Genomic DNA, 6,089 nt, shown 5'->3' with positions numbered 1-6,089 from the left:
ACACCAGGAAGCCTGGGGTGGTTGGAGGGACCGATGGCACAGACTGGTAGACTCGCTTCCGTCAGTCTACCTCAGGGCAGCTGTGGCTACAATAGTAGCTTACCACCACTGAGCATGGCGTGAATGAATAATGTACGAAATTGCGAAGCGACTTTGAGCATCAGGAAAAGCGCTATATAAGACTAATGCATTGTTATTGTTATTGTTATTATTTGCAGCACCGTGTGTTGTTTGGCTTTGGGCTCAAACAATTATTTTTGAATTAAGGAACTAGTTGCTTCCCCAATGGAAAGATGGAGCGAGATAGTAAAAGGAAAATAATTTTAACCACTTGAAAGCACAAATGTAAACCAGTATGCAAAACGTCACATTTAAGGCCTCTTAAACTTTGCTTGGGTCTTTTGGACACCATTTCTCTTTCAGTCATTTACTTGGACAAACAGATTAACTATAAACCGTTAACTGCCGCTTGTGCACCTTATCACCCAAACTAAACGATATGCACCAGTGGCTTCCCTCCAGTTACTTCTCCTCCCGTAGCCACACACAATAGCAACCTTTCTTTAGAATAGCTATCATATGAACACCTCTTATGCTGAATTAAGATTACAATAGACTGTTGTTCTCACATGCCACATAATGTAAATGAGTCCCTGTTTTTGCCACTGGTGACAAACGGCTGCTATGTAATCTGTTACCAGCAGTGTTGGGCAAGTCACTTTAAAATTGTTATATATTCTATATTAGTAGTAGTTACAGTTTTAAAAATGTACTATGTTTGTTTTAGTTTATTCGTTTTTTTCAACAGGGACAATGTGCAAAAACCATGAATTAAAGATGAATTGCAACAGAGTTGTATAACATATGTTAATATGATGATGATGATGTTACAGAGCAAAAGTGCAAAGATTTCCTTTTCATTTGCTCGAGTCGCCACATTCTTTTGTGTTTTGACGACATTACCTACACACCACTGCAGATCCTAAACACCCACTTCCAACTTCATTTGGCGTGCTGCATTTGGGGGGTGTTTGGCATGTTTTCGTTCGTTGAATTATAATGACTCATATATTCCTTTATTTTGTTTATTTATTACGTACAGTGCATGTTAATGAACACACATGGGTCTCATGCATGTAAACACGCCACACCAGATTGTAGCCTTGGGCAAATTTCCATCCGTTGTCTCCCAGTCGCACTCTCAAACACACTCATTCATCCCGATCTTATGCTGAAATGTTGTATTGCTTGTGTACAGCACTTTGGGCAGCGATTGTTGTTTTAAAGGTACTTTGACTTTGACCTTGATCTATTGTACATGTTTTTAGTGGTAGGGGAAAACGGAGAATAACCAGAGGAAGCCGTCGCAGACACGGGGAGAACATGCAAACTCCACACAGAAAGGCCTTGTTCAGGTGGGAATCAAACCTTCTAGCAATGAAACACAAGTGCTAACCGCTGCACTGCCGTGCCACCCAGGCCAGGAATTAGATAAAATTAAAAATCCCTCTTAAACATCCTTCAAAATATTGTTCAGTCCAAGGCTGGGAAACGTGAAGTTTGTAGGAATAACAAAAGTGTGTCGCACCAAAATGTTTTTTTGAGAAAAGGACAAAATCTGTGGAAGTAATATGTTATATTCTTTAGCTACTGAAAAAAAGCAACATTTCTGTAAGTGTTACTTTTGTAATACCTTACAAGAGTAAAGTATTACTTTTGTAATACCTTACAAAAGTAATACCTTTTGTAAGGTATTACAAAAGGTATTACAAAAGGTGTACTCTACTGGCTCCAGTAGAGTACACCATGCCATAATCTGAAATACATCATTTGTGCTTAAATGACGTGAAGCTAAATTTGCAAAAGGGTGTATTTATTTAGGATGTTTGGGAGCCATTCTTCTCTCGGCCCAATAATAGCATACACAGGCAATCAATTTGGGAAGTGAAGGGAACCTATTGTGCTTTTCAAATGTCACGTCACCCAAAGCACTTGAAAATTAAAAGTTTATTAATTCTCTAGATATTCTACACATGTAGCCAAAGCGGCTCTTGCGGTAGACTGAAGCGCAGCTGCACCAACTAACCACTGACTGCATTGTGCTGATTTGTCAATTTGACGAATTTGCATGTAAAATACATAATGAACAGGTTGGCCGCCTTTTCTTAGAACTTTGCATGTTGAAAGAGGTCTTTGGTTGAAACTGGTTCAGGAAGGGGTGTGTACATGTATGTATGTGTACAACAGCTGCTTTAGGCTGATGAGGCATAATGTTACACAGTATTGCATAACTGAGTGGAGTCAGCCGGTCGGCCCTCCACATACACTGATCTACACATACTTGCAACAACAAAAAATATGGCAATGTTTTATACAACTCTTTGACATACTTAGTAGTTGTGGCAGCACTGACAATATGTCCCGCATATCAAGCTCACAACAATTGTGTAGTGGGCTAACTACTCTGCCACACACCTAGTCACACACATAACAAGTATTTACTCCATAATTAACTGCAGCTCTTTTCCATAAAAAGCCGTGATACAACTTGGGTGCTACTATACAACTGGTTTATGTATAGGGATCCCTTTAGCTGAGAGGTGTATGCAGTCAGCTAGTCTTCCTGAGGTTCAGATCAGTGCAACTTCAAAACTGACAAAGCTCCTTTAATGAGGCAAAACATCATCATCTAGAAGAAAAAAAACATTTAGAACCAGATTACTACCTTCTGCTGCTATAGAACACAGCTGGACGACTGAGAGCCAAAACAAACATTACTTTATAATACTTGATCAGTTAACAATGTCTCTGTGCGCTTGTCACCGTATACTCTGATCACACAGCACACTTGCATCTACGTTTCCCCGCTGCAGCAGCGAAGGCGTTAAGCCCGCAGAAGAGGAGGCGCCCGGTCCCGCCCCCCTCGCCACTCATTTGCATATCAGGCGGGAAGGCTGTGGCTCTTTGTTGCGGCTGTAGAGCGCTGCCATGGCCACTCCCACCAAACACTGCACTGGCGGGAAAAAGCGCTGAGGATAGACCATAACGGAGTCTTGCAGACACGCAGACACACACACCCACCCACACACACACACACACGGCTTTGTCTAACATTGAGTACACACTGGAGAGTTGTTCGCTGGCACAAAATTGATACAGCTTTACACTCATTTCCTGTCCAACCTAAGTGAACCTAAGAGGAACAGATAACCTAGTGATAAAAGTCAATAATGGTTAAGATGAAAGTGCCAAAAATCAATAAAATGACATATATTTAACCTTGCAGACACAATACTTCAAGGGCAAGAAGCAATACAATGGACTGTGTTGTGTATACAGACTGAAGTGTTGCCCTGGGAAAAGAGTTCACTGGGTTGCTGGAAAAAAACAGGAAGGAATGTCATGCTCAGGATTGGGGAGGGTCCAAAAAAAAAAGAGAAAAAAACAAGTTAGCGGCCCCATATTACATAACAGGCCAGGAAATATATATACAGTGAGGCACAGTGAGTGGGATAGGAGTGGAACAAATACTAAAGACAGACGTTCCTCACAGGCCCTTCACGTTGGATCACATCTCCCGGTCTCGTGTCGTCCCTGAATTGCTATTTTGCAACTTGGGGAGCCAGACAGACAGCGCGGGTGGAAAACAAAGCTGCTATGCGAACTGGCTGAACCCTCTCCCTATAGATGTGCACCAATAAATAAAAGATAGGGACACGAGAGCATCACATTTTGCTGTATAGGGAGGTCCGACATGCTTATCCCCAAATGACCGTGAATGAGAAATGCACGTTGGGGTATGATAAACACTGGGAAAGCAATGTTGTTAAGCGCCACGAGGACAATGAGAGGACACGATATGTAAACAATGGAGTGTTGTCCTTAAGTGTCAAACCTGACCCGAGTGCGTTGCGGTTCTCACATGATTATGCAACAGCAAAGCAATTGTCTTTATGGGTTTCCAAAGTAACTCCAGAGCAGAAGAAAACAAAGGGTTTATGTTGTGGACTGGCTTAGAAGTCAAGCCGCGTTGCCTTATGAGCTGTTCTAGACTTAATGCTCTTCATGACACAACCCTCTGCACATACAGTATCTAAGCTTGGGACTGGCAGAGAGACTGGATTCTTTTTTTTAAATGTGAACAACAAAAGTACCCAACATCAAACCAAAAATATAGGGTAGAAAAAAAGGGGATTATAAACAGGCATGCGTCTTAAAATCCCATATCTTGAGAAAGTATCATGAAGTAGCGAATACCGCGCCTTGAATGCTTAAATATTTGGAACATTTTCAAATAGAAACAACACTGAGAAACCTTCACATGCCACATATTGCAGATTAGGAGTCGCTGTGGTGTCTACATTGTCTGATTCTTGACCTTCCTCCTATCAGCAGAAACAGTTGTGATGTTGAGACCACATTTGTGACTACAGCCGACCCTGTGTGGTTAGTCTGTGCGCATGCATGTCGGTCTCGCCAGGTCCAGATGGCAGAGAATGTTTAGTCAAATGGGATTACAGATTAGGATTACAAGGACTTCAAATTAGCTAGACGCACAGTCACTGGATGACACACTACTATGGCAGGGCGGTGAAGAGCCATGGCCATGACAAGTTCATCAACATTCAAACAAGTTGTTTTCTAGCGAGCAATCAATCATTGTTTATGAACACGAAGTTCAGTGCAATTAACCACAATATTCACTCATCGCCTTCAGACTGTACTTAAATAATTTAAATCAGATGAATATTAAATTGCTCACATGCTGAAAAAAGTGCCATAAAAGTATAAATAACACTTAAACATTTGCCTTTCAGTGAATTACATTATGTTTACATTAAGAAATGCAACAAATATCCAAGGGGTGAAGTGTGTGTTGTTGGATAACACATGTAACAGAAGTCAGTGGCACAGGGTAATGCAGTGGCAAAGTGGTCCTCATGTATAGGCTGCAGCATGTATTACATAAGTGAGCCTGCAGCTTCCCCAAAGCAGGCCCCATCTATAGGACAATGTGTGCTCTGTAGCAGACAGACGGCCTGCGAGCTGCTATCGAGCGGCAATACCCAGACAGGTTGCAGCGCTGCTGTACCACATCATGACTCTTCATGATTCATCAATGTATGGAAGTCATCACTAGTCTTCCACACGAGTATGATGTGCAAAGGGCTTATTGCCTGAGCTACAGTGTTGTTCGCACGGTGTCTCCACAGTCAAGATCGAGGTAGAGTGTGAATGGGTGCACGTGTCCTGAAGATGATCCCTCCACTAGCGCTGTGCAAATCAGTAATTAGCCTTGTGACCGCCAATTCTGCCCTAGTTCTCCAATTCTGTGCGCGAGGAGACGCACAGTTCAGCAGCTCAAGCCTTATGTCATACATTTGCGCAAAGCTTTCTTCCTTAGATGTGAAATGATTCAGCAATGCCTGTGGCAATAGCAAAAGAATCTATCAAATTGGTTGCGCAAACCAAAGTGAGGTATCGAAAAATGCGTCTGACGATACAAAGCCCTGATAAAGTGTACAACAGTAGGAAAGAAAAACAAAGTAGCAAAAGGCAGACACCAGTTGCACAGTGACCTTTGCTATCAGCAAGACTCCAGTAGAGCATGTAAGCCCCCTGTAAGCACCGGGGCTGACCCATTTAGAATAATAGAATGTGGGACACATACAAGCACATTTATCCCACATTATAATGCTCCAAAGTGTATTAGTCATGTGGACGGGGTCAAGCGGCAGGAACATGTGAACACAACCCATTATGATAACCTCCTGACACAGCAAGGTAAAACTTGGACAGGTTTCCACATTAATGTTTAACAATGGGACAGTTATTTAGAGGCGCCCGGCCGAGAGGGAAAGGCGGCAAGTTGGGAGAATCAAACGGAGTGCCAACAGGCCTTTGGAGAAACGCCAGGTATTGTGTAAGGGGTTTTACCGCAGCAGGCGGCACACCTTGGCGGGAAAGGTGTTCAACAGACAACAGCAAAGCTATCAGTGTTGTGCAATGATGTCAACTCATAGCCTGACCTGCTGCTGAACGACATCAGCAGAAAGGCATGACTCACTAATATATGTACAAGCAGCCAC

The 6,089-nt window shown here is 42.5% G+C and overlaps 1 protein-coding gene across 1 annotated transcript in view; it reads left to right on the top strand.

Annotated features, from left to right (window-relative positions):
• The window catches only part of yars1 (tyrosyl-tRNA synthetase 1), a 203,923-nt gene that overhangs the window by 114,666 nt on the left and 83,168 nt on the right, over window positions 1–6,089 (top strand). The window lies entirely within an intron of this gene.

Source organism: Gobius niger, assembly GCF_951799975.1.
Source record: "Gobius niger genome assembly, chromosome: 14".
In the NCBI taxonomy this organism is placed as follows: domain Eukaryota; kingdom Metazoa; phylum Chordata; class Actinopteri; order Gobiiformes; family Gobiidae; genus Gobius; species Gobius niger.
Note: the sequence above shows the minus strand (reverse complement) of the source record. Positions and strands in the feature narration are given on the sequence as shown.